This window comes from Coccinella septempunctata, chromosome 6 (genome assembly GCF_907165205.1).
Source record: "Coccinella septempunctata chromosome 6, icCocSept1.1, whole genome shotgun sequence".
NCBI lineage: Eukaryota > Metazoa > Arthropoda > Insecta > Coleoptera > Coccinellidae > Coccinella > Coccinella septempunctata.
Genome location: NC_058194.1, coordinates 20,885,760 through 20,907,706, shown reverse-complemented (window position 1 = coordinate 20,907,706; position 21,947 = coordinate 20,885,760). Strand labels below are relative to the sequence as shown.

The 21,947-nt window shown below is 33.2% G+C and overlaps 1 protein-coding gene across 5 annotated transcripts in view; it reads left to right on the top strand.

Moving 5' to 3' along the window:
• LOC123315842 (protein sickie) overlaps positions 1–21,947 on the top strand; it is a 224,497-nt gene that overhangs the window by 195,359 nt on the left and 7,191 nt on the right. The gene's annotated exons all lie outside the window — the stretch shown is intronic.

The following is a 21,947-nucleotide window of genomic DNA, read 5'->3' as shown; positions in this document are numbered from 1 at the left end:
CTAAATTATTCACGAATTTTTTCACAATGGGCATCACAATCTTCTTGTTCGAAAATTCCACAATCGTCGTAAAAATGGGATGAAATGGGGAAACATTATAGCACTCTTTCAACATAACTAACATAAGCACTCTCAGGAAATTGCCTCGATTTTCTATATTTTTTTCACCCTAAATTGCACGATACAACAAGTATGATTGTGCAGCCATGTGTTTAGGTTTTGTTTCGTTTTTGCGATGCCGGAACCACCTTCCACAGTCCCGTACTTGATATTCAATGAAATTTTGTCGAACTTCTAGGGGTTGTATCTCAGCCATCTTGGATATTTTATATAGACAATTTTTGGTTAAACGACTTATTTTGATGGGTTCTACCTTCTGTCGAAAAAAAGCCTCACCTTTGAAAACACCCTGTATATGTATCACATTTAGAATTATGATGATTTTTCAACATATAGCTTATATTACAATTATTAAGATATACCTATTTCATATCAACAAAGAACCTTACAGGATTTCAAATATAAAATTATGCACCCTCTCCAAAATCATTCCATGAACCGCCACTGCTGGTAGCTACAAAATTGACCAACCGTACATACACTTTACTGTAAGGGAGACGCAATAATAATATTCATAGTTTCTTCCCATAATACACTGCGCAAAAAAATTAACGCACATTCTGAAAATCTCATTTTTAATGAAAGTTAACTCTACATTGACTTTATAACTTATTTTTTATGTTCTCTCTGGAAGGTTTTGAACGAAACAAGACACATTAAATGAAAGAAAAATTCAGGATTTCACCGAATCTTATGTGAAAGAAGAGAAATGAACAATTTTCAAAATACTGAAATGCTGATAAGTGATTTAATACTTGGTATTTCCACCCCTTGCGTTAATTACAGCTCGGCAGCGACGGTTCATACTCAAAATGAGTGATCTTAAAATGTTCTGATCTAATCCTTCCCAGATTTCTCCGAGTTGGATTCCTAAGTCATTAAGAGTCTCTGGATGATTTTCTGAACTTCTCAGCCTTCTATTGAGGTTGTCCCAAACCTGCTCAATCGGATTGAGATCTGGACTTGGCCATTCCATTCGAGAGACTTCAACCTCTTCAAGGTACTCCTGAACGATGCGCGCACGATGGGGTCTGGCATTATCGTCCATAAAAATGGAATTTTCACCAATGTATGGGGCAAATGGCACTACATGCTCTTCAAGAATGTTCCTTATATACTTATCAGCATTCAAAGCTCCATTATCAACGACCACTAGGTCTGTGCGAGCAGTCAAAGATATTCCACCCCATACCATAATCGATCCTCCCCCGAAACCAGTAGTATTCAGGAAATTGCACTGAGCATATCTTTCATGTGGACGTCTGTATACAAGGGAACGTCGATCACAATGGTAGAGGCAGAATCTAGACACATCTGTGAAGAGAACTCTTTCCCAATCGGCCTCTTCCCAATGGATATGCTCTCTCGCAAAATCCAAACGCGCCCTTCGATGGGCTGGGGTAAAAGCTGGACCTCTTGCCGTGACACGAGGCCTTAAATCATATTCTCTGAGGCGATTTCTTATTGTCTGAGTGCTAATTTGCACCTCATGAGTTTGCTCAAGCTGAATTTGAAGGAGGCGAGCGGTTGCAAACCGTTGTCTCAACAAAGAAACTCTCAAGTAACATTCTTCAATGGCAGTTGTTACCCGTGATCTACCCTGTCCTGGTCTTCGGACATTCATACCTGTCTCCCTGAATCGCTGCAACATTCTGGACACACTTGTATGGGAAACTCCAAACCTTTCTGCAATTCTTGTGTATGTCCACCCTTCTTCTCGCAAAACTACCGCTTGGGCACATTCCTCTTGGGTCAAATTGCGCGTTTCGCGTTGCATAGCGATCGAGTGTAAAAAATCAAACGAAAGAAAAACTATTGATCACTAGAATTGATCGAGAACAACTGATTTTAGAATGGAGCCAATACATTCAAAATCTGATAATATCTTTTTTTTTATTCCTGCTGGGAAAAAAACATCTGTATTGAAGAAAACCGTTGAAAGTGGATAACATATGCATGCATAATTCTGATAAAAATAATTATCATTGAGAACACCTTCAGTTGTAGAATAAATTTGAGATTTCCATAATGTGCGTTAATTTTTTCGCGCAGTGTATATTGTGGAATAATTATTTCTATCACTCTCGATTTATCTTTTTTCAAATACCAAAAAAAATTGTCGAGTATTCTTTCTGATTGAAGTTATTTTAGAAGCAGTTTTACATTTTTATCTTTTCTATTTCAAGTGTTCACTAGACGTAAATAAAATATACCAAAATCTCTCAGATATATTCGAAGTAAAATGGAAGGGTATAACTAAAGTAGAATAATTATTTAGTCATATGCTGGCAATGGTATTACAACACAAAGCTTGTTGATAATGATAGCGAGTTAAAGTTGAACAGATCGAAAAAGCCAAAATGACATAGGCTATGAGTATTCAAAAAAATCTTAGATCCAATCAAGTTGAAAAGTATTAGCTACTTGGCTCTAAAAAAACTTCTTTAAGTATCTCACTAAATTATTCTCGCTAATAATTTCTGATACAGCGATTTTTTTTAGATTCAGCAAACTCGAATTTTTTTTTTTTAAACGTCATCCCCTTGAATAATAGCCATAATATATTCATTGAATAATATACTATTTTTCTCAGCAACCAAATCATAAATACCTCACCCGAACACTTTTATTTATCTGCATTATATATGATAGATTTGCTCATCAAGGAACGGGTTGCTGGTTTCCTGGAAAACTCAAGCCGCATTTCTCCGACCCGGAGAAGAATCCCAACTATGAATTGCGATCGTTATCCTCTATAATCCTCTATACGCCGAACGTAAATATTTCATCAATGAATCGGCCGTTCAATTAGTACGAGCAGCGCTGTTTATTCGCCTTATACAGTGTGTTCATTGTATAATTTTCAAATGGGATACAGGAGAAGCAGTACATCCTCCTTGGGTTGGGCGTTCGCAGTCGATGGTCATCTAAGACGGGTTTTTAGTGCGAATTTTTTTTCTAGCGGATTTACAAGTCGATTGTATTCATACCTTACTGAGGTGTGTCAAGATCAAGGATCAGATGGTGGCGCTTCTTCTTTCCTTATGAAGAAATTACGTTCAGTGGTTATATTACAGGTACACTAGAAGCAAAAGCGTTATCATTCCACACAAATGTCTCAAATTTCTGTAATTTTAGAATTTTGAGCCATAATGGGGTTCATTGTCTAGAAATCATCGGGTTTTTATACTTGGAGGCAACACATCCACTGATTCATCAATACAGCTGTATGAATATAATTTTTTATGTTTTATTCTTCGATTATAAGACCCCAAAATATTTGAGCTGAGAAAATGGCATTATATATCCAGAGAAGCTTGAATGTGGGGAGGACGTATTTTTTACATGCAGTTTACCTTGACGTTCCTTCATCGTTAAAATGATATATAAAAATTTCATCATTTAAATAAATAGATACTAAATCAATGTAACTCTACAATTTCATTTATATGTAATGTAATATAGGTGCATTCTTCTAAAGTGGGCAAAAATAATTTCAATTGAAATAGAATTTAAAAACATTGTATGTTCTCCGAAATTTTTGCCAATAAAGTTCTTTTCTGTTTTTTGTTTCAGTATAGAGAATATTAAAAGATTCTTTGATAACGATGTGATCCGATTACGCCATTATTCCCAATTTTCAAAGCCGAATTGAAATTGTATTCAAATGCTATTTCAATTCAAATGACGAATTACTGCTTACTTTCTTATCAGTGAAAATAATGTGAGAAAACTTTGTGTCGCTCAGCACTCAGTGTTACTATTTTTGACGAAGTTATTGTTATTCGAAATCTTTCCGCACATGCTTCCACGTCAAAACAACTTGAAGGACCAGATTTTATCATCAAGTGCTAAATTACCCTGGTATCATTTCTATCAGGACAATAATTCATCAACTCTTGTTGTCCTGTTATAATTTCTCAGAAACGTATACCAGAATTCCTCCTTACTTCTGATGCATTTGAACGTCAAGAGCTCTCTTCTGACGTGACTCAATTTAAACTGCCTGCAGTTTTCATAAGGTTATCTTGATTGAATGCAAACGTCTATTTGAATAGAATCGTGCTCGTTACTGATGAAAATTATGGTAAAGGAGAGCAAGGGGATGAGTTAAACTAACTATCTATTACTTCCGCACTTATTTATCACATGTATGCCTTTTCATCGGAGTCAGGTTTAGTTTCTTCAAGTAGATACGCTAATTCAACATGCTTATATTATAATGACCTACCATTTACTGAACGCAAGTACCTGCATTTTCTTTCACCTTATCCTAGGAAACAATTTGAAGTTTTTATGAAATATTTGTTTCAACTGCGTATGCCGGAATGTCAATATATACTTGGTGAAGCAAAATATACCTACAAATAAAATGTTCTCTTCCACAAAATGTAAATTTCTCTTCTTTTAACAATCTTGTTTTCAGAGGAATTTGGAAATGAACCCTCTAATCTTTCTAAAAATATGCGGGTTTTTAAAACCGAAAACAAATGAGATAGCAGACAAATTGAATTTATTTAACAAAATACTGGGACACTTCGATTGTTGATTCGAAGGGTACAACTTTTACGATCACATTCGCAACTATGTCGCTTCTACCCTAAGTGTAACACTCCCAACCCCTAAATTTTTAATAGGGAAGATGGGGCAAATGATACCTCATTTGAAGGAATTAATTCGAAATACCAAAAACCAATCTGCCTACTGCTGAAGAGTCACAACACTTTGTATTATGTAATACACACAATTACTTCAAAAGTTAAAAGTGGGTGGTGTAGCTTAAGATGTAGAACCTACACCAAACAGTCAATTTTCACCATTTACTTATACTCCAATAAATCGATACTTGGATGGCAGATGAATAAATCATTTTATTCGACTTTCGAAATATCCTTTGGCGCAAATTCAAAAGTAAATAATAATTTTTCTTCTTATTTACTATTAAAAGTAATGTTTGGAGGTTATACAATTGTAAGTTCACTACAGAATCAAAATAAAATAATTATTTTTATTATTATTATTATTATTATAATCTAGCATTACCACAGCCAGAACCCATTTCCGTAGTTAGGATTTTTTGAGGGAAGGGGTTGGGAAGCTCAAAGTAGTTTCATGCTTGCTTGCTTGCTCGAAAATTTTGTCGATTTCAGTACCTGGGATAGGGGGGCCTCTGAAGGGGGCCGTGCACACTCTGGCCTCTACCTATCTACACCCATGCCAGAACCAGATAAGAAGTAAAACATGTGTTTGTAAGTGACCTTCGTCAAGGTTCACGACAGTCTGAAAGCACACTTCTATATTTCAGTAGACATTTTTTAATGTGTGACCTATTAGACTTAGAAACAGATGGCTATTCCTAGAGTAAACATGAGAACCCAGAAAACCACATGTGCAGGTCTGCTTCATTTGGTAATGAAAGGTTTTTGGTTATACTAAGAATATCACAAATTAATAATAGTCTTTAGGTATTCTCTGTATCCACCTGCGTATTGAAAATCACTACATCCTGTATGTTAGTTTACAAATTAATCGGATTCCAACCTAGCGAAAAACCGTTACAGGAAGATCGTACAAAAACTAAACAGTTCTCTTTTTCGCGAACAGAGACCTGCATAATGAAACGTTCAAACTGAAGGGTGCATTGTTTCTGATGACTTTAATGAGAGTTGGAGTGTCCAACAGGTGGAACAAAAAATAATGGAACACACCTGTTATTCGAGTCCTTCGCCAAGCGTAACGGAAACGGGCTTTACATCATCCAACACAAGCTGAAGAAGTAAATAGTTCCTTTCTTAGAAGTCAGTTAGCACAAGTGAAAAACTGAAGAGATCACATTATAACCTTCATTGTTGTTTATGATACCACTTAAGTCTTAAGACATTTTTCCTTGATGATCGTCGAGAGGTTTTTTTAAATTTTTATGTTGTTATGGCTAATTCGCAGAAATGTGAAGTTATATGGTAGAAGATTCTAATGATTAGTTGTAAAATTAAAGAGTTACATGAGGCCCAGTACCACTATGCAAATCCGATGAAGATTATTATTTGTTTCGGAAATTTTACAAATTTCTGTACTCAAAATATGTATTGAGAAGGCTATACTACTGCTTATTTGTAATAGCCCTTAGCCCTTGTAATTTTATGCAATTTGCAATTCCTTCTTTTATATCTCATTCACAGGGTGTTTCCAAAGGTGAATCTTATTCTTGAAGAAGATAGAACCCGTCAAAATAAATCACTGCAGATCACAGACGATTTGTCGTATACAGGTTGAGTATTCTACTTTTTCAAATATTTCAATAGAAGTTCTTGAGCTCAAAAGAAACATTTTTTTCCAAATCGGCTCGGTTTAAATGATACAGGCTCTTGAAAAACCACAACAAAATGTTATTTTTAGTTCTATCTCACAAACGGTTTTATCGAATTGAATGAATTTCGGAATATAGTTTTTCATTTATTTGATGAATCTTTTTCACAACACAAGATATCACCCACGTCTTCCAGTTTTCTCAATATGACTATTACGCACCATAAAAATACCAAAAATTCAAAGAACCTAACTCTTGAAACTGATTGGGACGCTATTTAATGAATATTTGAACGTTTAGTAAAAAAAAAGTATTCCTCATTTTTTCTCGTATAATGAGCCGTTTTCGTGTAATTTGATTTTCAAAAATTGAAAATAATCTGTAAAATTTGATAAATTGGGTACTCTGGCTGAATACAACTCTGTTTAAAAGATCCACAGATGTATAGTGTCACAGATTTAGCTTGTTATTCTGAAGGTTATTTTGTTTTTCCAGGGGTGACGCAGCTCATTATGAAAATTTAAAATGGCTATAAATTTTTATCAGGTTCGAATCGGAAAAAATGGTATAGGAAAAAAGTGCTTCTTTTGACCTCAAGAATCTACTCTTGAAATATTTGTACGAGTCAAAGACTCACCCTGTATATCGCAGGTTTTTCACTGGTAATTCTTGGACTTTTTTGACTAGTTCTACCTTTTATTAAAAAAAACACTTTTTGTAAATGGTTTTCCAATTGGGGATTTCATTTCAAATATCAAGAGTTGTCATTTGATGGATGTCAACCAAAAACTATGCCATTAATAAGAAGAGGATATGCGCTTCAACAATCAATCGAAATTTGAAATCTACTACAAAAATTGTGATCATTTTGCTGAAAAAGATGGCAACTTTCCACCATTGAAAAAACCGACATAGTTTTCTTTCAAAGAAAATATACAGGGTGTTTTCAAAGCTGAGGCTTTTTTTGGCAGAAGGTAGAACTCGTCAAAATAAGTCGTTTAACCAAAAATTGTCTATATGAAATATCTAAGGGGGCTGAGATAGAAGTTCGACAAAATTTCATTGAATTTCAAGTACGGGAGTGTGGAAGATGAATCCGGTATCGCAAAAACGAAACAAAACATAAGGCTAATGAATGGTTGTGTACCAAATTCATCGGATTAGATGCATCCTCACTTTTGAGAGAATGATAATTGTTGTTTTGTGCAATTTAGGGTGAAAAAAAAATGTAGAAAATCGTGTCAGTTTCTTGAAAGTGCTTATGTTAGTTATGTTGAAAATGTGCTATGATGTGTCCCCATTTCATCCCATTTTTCCGACGATTGTTGGAATGATCGAACAAGAAGATGGTGATGCCCATTGTGAAAAAAATCGTGAATAATTTAGATGAATTTTATTGGTAAGATTTTGAAGCATTATTCTATTTTTTACACTTGTGTCTCTTCTGTCCGTTGGAATGACATGAGCCATTTCATAAAATCGTGTAAGTTACTAGAAAATAATGAGAACAATTCGGCAATCCTAAGTTTCCATTTTCATTACCACGTAGGTAAATATCGAACCAGCCAATATTCTAAACGAAACCACATGGTTGAACCAGGAGATGAGTTTTTTCCCACATCTTTGCGATAATTCAACTAACAAACGGTCTAGGGTCGTATTAGAATCTTTTTCAGTAATCATTTTCAAATTTTTTTAAACTTGTCATTCAAAATGTCATTTTGAAAGCTTTGTATAGGTGATTTTTGGTGAAACGCTTCATTTGGAACAGTTCTACCTTCTGTTGAAAAAAAAAGCCTCACCTTCAATTACACCCTGTATATAAATAAGTAAATTTACAACACAGACCTTCAATGGTTTTACGTTAACTGGGAAAGAGCCATAATGCTCTTGAAGCAATGTATTTGAAAGTTGTAACAGAAAAAGGATAATTCTGTATGTTTGTTCTTTCTTTGGGCTAAAGGTATCGCAGTTTTCCCACAAGATATCTGAACCCGTAACGAAGTATCCGCGTTTTTCATCATCCGCTCCAGTAAACAAATACCTCAGATTCGTAACCCAAAACCACTTATCCCACATAAACATCATACAATGAAAGATGCAGGTTACCCGTATATGTAGCTTCCGCATTACGGAAAATCTGTAAAGTGTGTCTCCTACACAACCCAATAACCCTTGTCCATGATCCTTACTTTGCTCGGTTCCATTTCTCCACAAGGAACAGCGCTACTAGAACTTGTTTCTACTGATAAGCTGTTATGTTATAGAGATGCGCATTTGTTCTTCCTCAGCCAACTGTCAGCTTCTATCCGCTATTGAGTTCTCGCTATTGTCAGTTGACTGACTTCCACACAACGAAATAGAGTTTGGTCCGCGTTCGTGCGCAGATATCTGTCAAAATTTGTTTGGCGGTAATCTTGAATACGAACTAATGGAATACGTGATATCCTTATCTTTACGTATAACGTAACAGAAAATGAACTTGAGTGATATGGTGATAAAAAAATTGTTTGTAGGTCGGATAAACACGTGCAGAAGGTTATGAATGAATTGTTTGTAGTGATTGTTTACTTCGTAAGTTTCGATAGGAATGAAAAGAGGACTACAATTATTTTAATGGGAAAAAATAATAGACTTCCTTCGATTTATAGCTCTTTCTGTAACTATTTTTTTTTCGAAAATTGAATTAGAGATAACTGCTTACATCTGTCAATACAAAATAATCTTAAAAATTACAATTTATATCCATATCTTCGACATCAATTTTTTTTTAATCTTGAGTATGAAATTCTCCAAAATTTCGAATAATTGGAAATTTTTCTCTAGAACGTTTGCTTTTCCGTGATTTTATCAATTTTTGCCCCTTGGTTTGTCAATCATTCACTCAGAACATCTCTCACTCAAAATTTTTTTCAACTTACACCATTATTATTAAGCAATAATATGTCAGTAAAGTAGACAAAATCTGTTGTCTCCGTTTTAGCTAATTTTTCAGTAAAAGGTTTTAATTATCAGAATCATTCAGTCGAATAATACAAATCTAATATTCATATCCACAGAAGTGCTTTGTGAAATGTATTCTCATTGATGAAGAATTATTTCTTGAAGCTTGCAAGGGTTGAGATTCGTTGAAGAATTTCTCAAATATTAGGGAGGAAATTAATGCAATTTTTTCTAAACAAATATTCCAAAGTATTCAAAATTTCAAACTGAATTAATTCGTTGAAAAGCAGAAAAATAAACTTCGCAATATACCTGTTTTTTTCTCTGAAAAACATTTCGTGTTTAACAGGCTGAAGAACAAATTCACGAATAAAATCTAACGTCACTCCTAAAATATTTAATCCCACAAACAATTCGTAAAGAAAAGAATTGTGACGGTTTAATGACTGAACGCACAATTCTTGTGAATAATACAAATAAATAATAGGTACAAAACCCCTCGTCGGACGCTTCTGAAAGAAGTCAACTTCTCTATTCAAACATATGGGAATTTACACTGAGAAAACAATTTATTAACTGTAATGCATATTTATTAATACGTAATATGGGCTTTATTCGAATATGGCGTAATGAATCTTTATTTCTCAGAAATAAATGCTTTATTGGATATCCTTAAATAAATATTTCTTATTTATTAATATATTGAAATATGTTTATTACTAATGAATTGAGTTTTTCGTTAATATATAATAAGCTTCGTTATTAGTAAAAATGAACTTTCTTAATAGTTATTATCAGGTTTCTTGAGAGATGAACCTATTGAATTCAGTCCATTAATAAAAGGATAATCAAAACTCTCCAATGAAAATATGTACATTTATTTTTAATTTATTATTTAAGATGACAAATTCGAAAAAGCTTGGCATGTATAATATCATTATCACTCAATTTGAAAAAAATAACAAAAATACACAAAATAAGTCATAGACATATCATCAGCACCATAAAAAATAACCAACCTTCTCCTGCGTCTTATTGAATCCTCAAAAAATTGACCTTTTTCGAATGGGGTAATCCTTCCTCCTCTAGAATGTTCTCCACAAAATTAAAAACACTCACTGAACCCACTTCACTTCAATCCACTGTCTCCACTCACTCTTTCTAACACCATAGACAAGAAATTATTTGTAGAAACCGCTTTAGTAAGCTTGTTCAAACTCTCAAGCCACAAGAAAAAAAAAATCAGGGATCTATAATATTCAGATTAATCTGGAAATCTCCCTGTATTGCATCAAATTTCAATAGTAGACTGAATACTAGAACCGACGCTTTGCTTGACCAATAGAGACGCTTGCCATCTATTGGTCGACAAGTCGAGAATGATTTCATAGCTGGCAAATAAATTTTTTTTGATGTTAACAAAAATAAATTGATTATTTATAAACTATATATTTCTGGGAAATAAAGGTTTAGACTAAGATAACAAAACGATATTAATTTCTATCAAATAAACAATATTTGGACCAAATAAATTATAGCTTTAATAAATTTCTCATTAACTATAAATAACTGAAATTTCTTAATTTCTTTGTGGAAAATCACGTTTATTTATTATTGGCTTATTAAATTTATAGTAAATAAATTCGGATCAAATAAATATTTATTAAATGTAAACCATATCATTTTTCTCAGTGTAGCGAAGTGAAAATGAGATATTTGGTTTCCCCTACAAACAACCCCAGTTCGGCTGACAGAACCTTTAATTTATAACTACGGCTAGTCACCATGCAGAATTGGAGAAAGTGGAAAAAAATTTTTATTCATCCAACATAAAGAAGTTACTTTTTTGAGGAAGAAAATAAAATTGAAAGCTGATAAGTATTGTTCGACATAAGAAGAAATCAACGAATTTATTTGACAAATTGAGCATGTATTATCAAGTTTTTGACTTCGAATACGTAATTCTTATCGGAAATGTTATAATAACACATGGTCTTGTTAATTATAAATAAACAGATATCAGGCTGTCTAGTAAACCTTGTCGAATATTACAAAATTATTGAGAAGAATATTCATAATTTCCATTTCTTCCGAATTATTCTATTTAAAATCAATCAGCAACAAAATTTAAGTTACCATTAACTTGAAGTTCCAGATTAAGGGTTAAATGTTTAATTTTTCATTTCTCAGCCCTTTGAATGAGTCTATCAAAACCAAGAGTAGAATGGTGTACCTACTCGAAATTTGTATCACATTTCATCGAGTTTCGCCTAGTTAAACAAAAAAAAAGGCAATGATGGTTGAATTTCATATTGATTCGTCCATTCTAAAATTTCATCACTACCAGATTCATCCTATAGTCGAAACTTCTTCGGGAAGGATTCAATATTTTATATATTCTTTATAAGAAACCCACGTTGCCTCTCAACATGAAACATGAAAAGTGTTTTGTCCGCGTAGGCATTTCCTTAATTCATATTAAATAATGTCATTGTTGTAATCTTTCGACTGTCAGATAACGACAAAAATCGAAATATGCATTTTCTTTCAATCTGAGTTTACGTTTGGAACAGGTTTAAAGCCTACAATTATTAGCGCTATTATCGTTAAGGCTCCATTATATTCGGTTTTAAATTATGATATCATGGTATATCCTTATTGGACATTTGTGATTCCATAATAAAAATTATTACGAGATTAACATGGTAATACTAAACGGGTGTATTATTAGAAGTGACATAAACGATGGTCATCTACTACGCCACATGAAGAGAACCGTCTCTATACTTTGTAGATCTTTGATGAGGAATTGAGATTACGTAGAGATAAATCATGTGTGTCAGGTCCGTGAAAAAGCGCCCGTGAGAAATTCTTCTTTTTTTCTACTCCGATTTCACGACTTGATTATGATCGATCTGGTTATCATGTTCTGATAAATTAGGAACTGTCGTAATAGGACCTGTTCTTTCCAGGTCTTGCATTTGCTTAATGAAGTTGTATCCATTGACAATTCTAGATAATGCTTGTTTATTATACTATCTAGATGAAAGCTTAAGACAGATCAATATAAATCTTACCAATCTATAGCGCAGATAACTTTTCGATGAGGTTCTTTATTCGGATACGCTCATCAAGTTTTTTGAATGATCACGAAGATATGAAATTTTCACAGTTAACGTAAAGTTTTGTAGATTCCAAGAACAATTTGAATTTAAATTTTTCGTTGATGTGTTAAGCAATCTTATACCCATTACAAGCTTTTGATAAAAAATTTATAACAATTCACAATCGATTATAATTAAATTTCATATTACTTTTATTCATTATGAGCATATTAAAAGAACTCTACTACATTTTATTAAGTCAATATTATTTTATTTGCAACCCATCATAAAAATAAAACCTTGCAGATGTAACATGTCTTCAGGAATATTCAAATGAGGAAAATATTATTAGAAAATCATAAAATTATCTTATTTAATTATTGTCTATATTCAGTTTTCAAGAAATAGCTTCACGAATATTGATATTTCATTTCGAGAAATATAATTGATTATGATCGTATATATAGCCTACCTCACGCAGAAGGAATGTACCTTTCTATCGGTAAAAAAATTTCTGAAATTACTTCCTACAAACTTACAAAACGTATTCTGCAGGAAACCGTAGAGGAAAAAATTATCTAGTTCTCTGATTAGGAGTCAGCAGAAGACATTTTAAACTGACTATGGCAGCTGAGGTTACTTCCACTGTTAACCAATGAGAGCGTATGAGCATGACGAAACATATACAGGGTGTCTGTAACCAAATGCAAAGGACTTACGGAGATGATTCCTCGATGAAAATAAGCAGAGGTAGTTCCTACAAATTTTTTTCGATATAGACCTCCCTTCCAAGATACAGCCTTTGAAAGGCGATGACGGGTCAATTTTTTTTAAGAGTTCCAAAAACTATACATAATATGAAGCACTAAGTAGATGTTACTCACACAATTTTTTAGAATCTCATAACTTTATTATTAGGGGTTGAAAATAATAACCCCTTATGACTTTCCTTCAAAATGTGTTTTCGTGAAATATTTCCGAAAAATAAAATTCTCTTATGGTTACCCATTCAATTCTGGGGAAAAGAAGTCTCTTGCAAAATTTCGAAATAGTCGATACTTTTCTGGGAATAAATAAAAACTTACAAGCAGTTCGAATCACTGTTCATTCCATTTCATCGTATAAGTGTTCCATAGAATGACTACCTTCCGCTAAAATACATGCATCAACTCTCTTCCTCATAGACCATCGTATACTGCTTGTAAGTTTTTATTTATTCCGAGAAAAGTATCGACTGTATCGAAATTTTGCAAGAGACTTTTTTCTCCAGAGAGAATTTTTCGGAAAATTTATTCCACGAAAACAATTTTTGAAGGAAAATCATAAGAGGTTGTTATTTTCAACCCCTAATAACAAAGTTATGAAATCTAAAAAAAATTGTGTGAGAAACATCTCCTTAGTGCTTCATATTATGTATAGTGTTATGACTCAGTGTTTTTTAGAACCCCTAAAAAAATTGTAAACTGTCAAATCGTCATCGCCTTCCACAGGCTGTATCTTGGAAGGGAGGTCGATTTCGAAAAAAAATTATAGGAACTACCCCTGCTTATTTTCATCGAGGAATCATCTCCCTAAATCCTTTGCATTTGTTTACAGACACCCTGTATATTTAAGCGCTGGATATTTTGAACAGATTCCATCTAGAAAATCTGTATAGAATTATACTCTTATTTCAATGATTGTCAATGTTAAATTACAATATGTATATGAACTTTCAGAAAGAATTGAAGGAAGTCTATTTTCCATTCATATGTTAAAATTTAGCGATTCTTATTGTATATAAGTCCAGGCCATGAGACGATGGAATATCCATACCCAAAATGACATTTTACAGTGTTTTTGAACATAAAAAAATGTTCTCATTTTGTGTTTGTGACGTGATAAATGTGTAGTACGATGCCGTGTTCAACGGTATACGACGGTTTTGCCACTATAAGAAGGCCACGGGTTGGCCCCAGGCACCCTCCAAGGCCGCCGTCACTGGCGAGCGTTCCAGAAAATCCATCGCCCTTTATGAGGGACAATCTGCCATCGCCTGTAGGAAACCCTACGATACCTTGGTGGGAGCTGGCGACGAGGAAAAGCCGCTACAGGTCATGCCCTTCTCTGGAGATACAAGTGTGTATTTTGTTTTAATTAGGGTATTATCTCATTATCTGCGTAAAGAAGCACTGTTATTTTCATCCGATTATACTCAATATGTTGAAGGGTTATTCGAAATAGATCGAAAAAGCAATACAGGTTACTTCCCACTTAATTGAAGACTGATTTCGGGTTTCATAAAACTTCGATTGTCCGATCAACGATTTGATAGTCACTCGATTTCTAAAATGAAATCACTGAAACCTTTTCATTTCTGGATATATTGAAAGAGTAGCAATCGAGAATAATTGGAGGGATGTATGAACATCATAATTTGATGCGAAAATGAAATTCTGAATGATCATCGATTGAAAACAAATTGACATCTATTATTCGTCAATCAAGCGTTGATTCCCTGATCAAGCTTTATGAAACCCGGGGTTAAAATCTAATATTTATCTATAATATATGTAACTCCTTTCAAAAAACTGTGAGTTCTGAAAGAAATTACAATTATTGTTGCTCCATACTCTTGAAAGTACGTTTTAGTAGTTGAATAGTCACTCGACTCTCAACTGTAAAAAGCGACTGTCGAAAACCTACACACACAGGCTGAAACCATATTTGACAGTCACTCTTTTTCTGAAACGAAATCACTGAAACCTTCTCATTCCTCAATATATTGAAGTAGTAGAAATTCAGAATAATTGAATGGACGTATGAACATCATAGTTTGATGCCACAATGATATTCTGAATGATCATGACTGAATTATGGATTGAAAACAAATTGACTTCTATTCGTCAATCAAGCGTTGATTCCCCGATCAAGCTTCATGAAAAATTATGCCCTAAAGGACTTTAACTTTTTATCTCTGCAAAGATTAAGTTTAATATAGATAATACACACCAAAACGCATTTTTCCGATTTTCAGAATGTAAGCCGCATCCCAATAAAAGGGTATATATTTAAAATTATAGCTTTTACAGATTTTCAGCATCTTAGATATTCCGTTTCCGCCCCCCAGGCGCGGGTAGGAAAGGAGATGTTCAATTAATTCTGAATTCCGATCAAGCCTGTGCCGAGTGTTCACGTCTATTCGTCAATCAAGCGTTGATTCCTCAATGAAGCTTCATGAAACCCGGGGGTATCTATATGTTATTATTTGTCCTATAAATTTTTGCGGAATTTTCTACTGGGAACGGTTTTCTCTGATTTTCTCAGTAAAAATGCACCGATCGGTAGTAGAACAAGTCATTTGTCGTCTTTTGGTTAGGGTATAAGCTTGCTGAAATCAATGTTTTTTTGCCTCCATTCATAGTTTTTCGAGCAATTCGCAGTTGCAACTTTGTTGTTGCATGAACTTGAACACGATAAGTTATGATTTTTTAATTTTTTTTCAGGAGTTAAAGAAACTAAGAACGTTGGTATTCAGATGATAATTGTTTTTATATATTATTACGCTCGAATCAGATTGGTATTCATTCAATTTGGCGTTCAAATCGATACAATAGGAATCGTGAATATATTTAAGGTTAATGAATTCAAAGAAACAGATTTCTCGACGTGTGGGACGCCATTCTCAGGATGCTGAAGTGGACTGACCTTAGCCTTAATCCTTTTTTGAACGCACACTTTCCGAAACGTAATTATCGACTGTTTTCCATTGTATACCTACACCGTATAGGTTCAAAAAGAGCGTAAAGCCATTTCAATAATGATAACACATAACCTGTATGTTTTGTACCTTTTCCATCTATTCCTAATATCTCTATTAATATTTATCACTCCAACCCAGATTCTGACTACAATAAAACAAATGACATCATGCAATTCCGTCCGATTGGTCCTAACTGGTGAAGACAAGGCTGGAGTAACAATGATACCACTTGTTCGTAATGTTGAAATTTAACCCATTTAAATAATGGGTTACATATGTAAGGAGTGACTGAACATTATTGCCTCTAAATGACTCGGAATTAGTTTTATTTCCAGTTCGTTGAATAAACGTTACAGTTCGTTTTAATCATTCGATTTATCTCTTAGGATGGTGATTGAATCTGGCGATTGGAGATTTTTTTTGTAAAACGTTGTTTGAATATTTATTATTGCTTTCATTGAAGTTAACAGGAAATTTATACTTCATCGTCATTACTTCCAGTGAAAATTGAGCTTATAGGCTACAAACTACTCCAGACATTCACTACTTGGTATGCTACGCATACTTTGATTATGCATGGTATCAATACAAATTATCGCGCAAATATTTCTATTTTATAAATAAGGCTCTGATGTGCATTTGCATATTTTCCCTCGAAAAGGTCTGGCACTTGAAATTTATGTTAAACGATAGATAAAGTACACAACAAAATTACCAACATATTAAATTTATTTTTATCTAAAGCAACGTAATGTGGCCGATATTTCAATTAAGGAAGAAAAAGAGATTTCTACTAGGGAAATATCTTTTTTCTATATTTCATTCAAAGCACTTCATGATTTCATGCATCCGTCTTGGATGCAGATAACCCAATTTCAAAAATCCCTATGGCCGCAAGAACTCAATATTTCTTCATTTATGTATATATTCAAGTTCTGTTTGCTCTTGAGTTCTGGCGTCTGGTATCACTTCAGAGATAATCATCATACCTACTTCTAAAATATCCAATGTTGCATGTTGTGTGTCTTGAAATGCAGTCCTGATTACTACTAGGTATCATTTTCCGGTGTAGCAGACTACATCGTAAAAATGGGTCTGCTGATAAGATAGTGCCGTTAGACGTTCATCACACTGGAGGATTTATTATTTTCATGTACTACATATTTCACTTCGTGTGGGCTGATGTTATATGTTGGGTTTTTTCTAGATTTTGTAGTGAGACTTGAATATCTTACCCGCTAACTGAGTGAAAAATATGTTAGTTCTTCTACTCCTGATATAAGCAAAGTCATTCATTCATCATTGTGGCATATTAACATGTACTTATATCGTATTCTAAAAATTAAGAGACTGGAATAGAAGTTTCCTCATCGAACTTAATATATTGATTTAACAGTGGGTTTCACAAAACTCTGATTGCTCGGTCAACGATTTGACAGCAGTTGCTCGGTTTCCAAAATAAACTCGCTGAAACCCATAGAAATAATCTACAATATTCAATATTGCAAATTGCAACAGAATGAGAAAATATCGAAACATCAAATGTTCTTGTTCTTCACATCATCGTATATCAGATTAATGTAAAGACAGGAAAAAATTAATTATAATACCTTCTCCTTTCATTCTCGTGACAATTCTACCGGATATAAAGTTAGGTTTCCTTTCAAGTGACCTGCTCTGAACTCCCTCTTTATGTTCTTAACATTTATCCTGTTCTGTCCAAGATATAGATGAAAGCATAACAATGCAAATATTTCTTGCTGTCTTGTTTTCACTGGACGGTTAGAAATATAGTCACATTGATGAATTTTCATGAAAAAAATGGAGAATAATTAATTCCTAGTCTTAATTTAGAAATCAGAACACTTCCAAGCTCAATTCATTCCATACCACAATTTCATAATTTATCAACATGTTTTGCTAGCATTTCAAATGAGGTATCACCTTATATACTGTCTTCTAAAAAATCGATTAAGGGTACACCTTACACTATGAAATTTCCGTCAAAAGTTCCATCCATTACATCACATCTATTTTATTTATCGTATAAGTTTGTTTTGGTTCTTTTTTTGAAACATTACCTATCGATCGGGATGAAATATACAATTTTTCTATAAATCGGAATCCTCATCTCAGTTTTTTTAATGAAACCATTAGATTATTGGAATAAATAACTTAGATTATTGAAATAACTAAACTCGAAATATATTAATGAAATGTATCGAATGAAAATGCCAAACTCTCAGTGATGTTGCATCATTTAGAACGAAGAATTTTCAAGATTATAATATTATTTAAGAACTTTCTATGGGTCTGTCTTTATAATACATGGGTTTTCACGAATTATCATTGAAGCAGTCTTGAAATGACTTCTTTCGGGCTACTTTTAAATTTATAGTTTCAGTGGAGGAATATCCTTCTCCTTCTACAGAATATTACAGATGTTTCACACCTCTTAAGCATTCAATTCAAAATTCAATATTCGATCGGAACTGAATAAAACGAGAAGCCTCATTTGAATTCAACATTTTACATTATTAAGATACTCCTCCAAAACATTTCATATGCGTGATTAAATGTAACAAGCATCAATTAGTTTCTGAATAAGTTGTTAACTTCATTGATATTTTCATTAGCAATGATGTTTGATTAACCAATTAATTGAGTGTGACGTGTATAGGTATCCGATCAATGATTTAATGCATTTTCTTACAAATTAATTCATCCTCGATTTTCTCTTTTCTTCTTTCGCAGTTTCTTGCTCAGAAGGAGATGTGAATGGAGTACCACGGTTATCATTAAACAATTCTCTGCATCAAATGAACAGGTTATTTTGAAAATATTATCTCTTCTTTGAGAAAGTAACAAATTCTATTTAATGAATATTAAGAAGAAATTACTAGGATGAAAAAATACGAATGCAGCAATATGCAAATTCGAATATAAATACTAGTCACTGCAGAAGTGGTGCAAGTCAAGAAAAACTAACATCAAATATAATCTTCAGTACGTTTTAGATTGCTTCAATATGATAGAGTCGTTTTTCTCTGATCTTCCATCGCGATAGCTGGCAGTGTTCGACCTGGAGCTTTTGTGTGTATAAAAATTAGATTCATGGTACCCGATAGCGTAGTGTGTAATTTGGAAGGATTCAACAGCTCCCGGGCGCTATTAGATGATATAAATCATTTTTTGTTTTCAAATTATACAGGCTCGCTTTTGGTGATCCTCCTGAACTATCACGTCAAATAAAAAACTGATGATGGACCGGGCACGACATAAGTGAATGAAGAAATACCTACCTTATGAAAAAATACAGGATGAACGTTGAAGAGACTATTTTCCGAGGTCATTCGCCTATTGGGTATCTCATTAAAAGCGAAAGGAAACAATGTTCAAAATACACAACGGCAAAATGAGGTGAACGGACAAAATTTCTACGAAAGTTCGTAGTTAATTTCCTTTGTGCGATTTTTTTTTTCAATTTTTATCCTGATAACTGCCTTCAGTTAGGTACTTCTTTTCTTGTTATATTCAGAGGCGAACAAAAATAATTAAAAGTGAGCTTTCATTCAGAACAGCTTGTGGAGTGAATCGTTGACAGACGAGAATATCTGTCTCATATGTTGCCACATCTTTCATGAACCCACTTTTATTTGTTTATGTTTTGGTGACATAATTTATTTTTGATTATTATCATTTTTATTCGTCAAGCAAAAAGTCAACTCCTAGTCTTATTGAAATATCCCTTATCAACCCATAACTTGCGTGAATATTTTTATGTTGATTGAATACGTACACCCTAACAGAGGGTTGATTTTATGACTAATCTAGGTGCGGTGTCCATTTATTCGAGGGTGTTGGTTAGTTTCCGAATTAACTAATTGCTCGATCAATAAATTAATGAAAGAACACTGCCCTTTAGTCATATTTCATTAATAGGGGTTATTTTTCTCAAGGGATATCCGACAGATAAGTTAAATTAGAATGTTGCCTATGAATGTAAAACGCATTCAAGAATTTTTTAAAGTTGTATGAAGTTTATGAATTCCTCTATTAGAAATCACGAGGCACACTGAAAGATTTTTCGTAATTATACTTTCAAACTTTATCACAATATTTCTTCATTTTATCATCTCAATTTGTAATTGTTTTGATTAATACTCTTTTATTGTCTTTAACCAAACTATTTTTTTATGAACAATTTATTGTTGTATTTAATTTTCTAGGTATGCAAAAAGCCAATCGATTCAAATGCCAGAATAAGAAAAAACTTCTCTCAAAAACTTTTTGATGATTCCTTTTCACAAGTTTCATTCTGTCCTTCTTTCATTGTATCAGTGTCTCCGATATTGTCAAGTTTATTGTGTTGTTCATCAATGATGTGCGCAATAATTTGCGATGTGAATCTATATTAGTCCGAATTTTCAAGCGGGTAAAATCTTTGACTGATGAGTGAATAAGTCTGTTCAATGAGTTAGATTAATCGGGTATATAAATCCAACAGCTTGACAGGAACTGGAGTTGTTTCTTCAAAGCAATAAATCTAAGAATATCTAGTAATAAATATAAGCCACTCATGAAGATAACACTTAATATCGCCCAAAATATGAGATATCATGAACGATTCAAGTGGATAATTGGTTTAAATTTATAAAAGCAAGGGTCAACGGTCCTAACATTTGATTTGCAGACGCCTTCTTAGATCATCTAACCACCTCAAGTGAGATATACTCCAGAAATAGATTCGGCTGACATCTTGTACGGGACATAAATATTGTTGTTTTTATATTACTAAAAAAATTAAAATTGAACTAAAATCACAAGTGGTCCATCTGCTATACTCCGAATGGGAAATAATGCGAAAAAAATACAAAAAAACTTTGCTTAGTATACGTAATTCATAAATTCTGCCACACTATACTTATTGTTTCATCTACAACTGCAACTTAAAAACTATTTTTGAATAAGTTGGTTTCATTTTATCATTTCGTATGGAATAAGGTACCCTGATTTCTGATAAGCATAAGGAAACACTGCTAGTTACATTTCATAACATTTGTAGTAATAAAATTGATTATTGGATATTGAAACTAATATCTATTAGCTAAGTGAATCTCGAAACAGGACATATAACATACTAAACAATTAAAGACACAAACAAAAGAAAATAATTCTATAAGTTTCAAGTGATGAAAAAATTTGAATAGAAATAAGTGATATCTCAATCTGTAACTTTAATCATATTATTATGTATCATTCCTTTAGAATACTGTCATTGGCATATTCCTGATGTGTCTTTCATTTATGAATCAATCACGACTATAGTGCGGCTTAATTACTCATGATAAAGGTTATTTCTGAAATATGAATCCTCATCCTTCAAGGGTTCGTCAGAAAAACAAGTGTGGGCGATTCAATAACAGTAACACATCATTGTACCAATTGAGAGCCATATGCGACCTTGACATAACATTATTACTCCCTAATAAATTTAATAGCATAGAATTATTATCGAGACAGCCAAGATATTTCTCCTTATGCATTACAACACTCCAGATGGTTAGTTATGCCAATCGATTCGGAATAACAGACATCAAGACATACCATATTTCTTAAAGCATGGCGGTACCTATACATATAAAACATTGTTGAACAGTTTAAAACTCCATGCAACCTATGTTTTACTTCTGGATTAGTTTTTGTATGAGAAAATATGATTCAAAATATG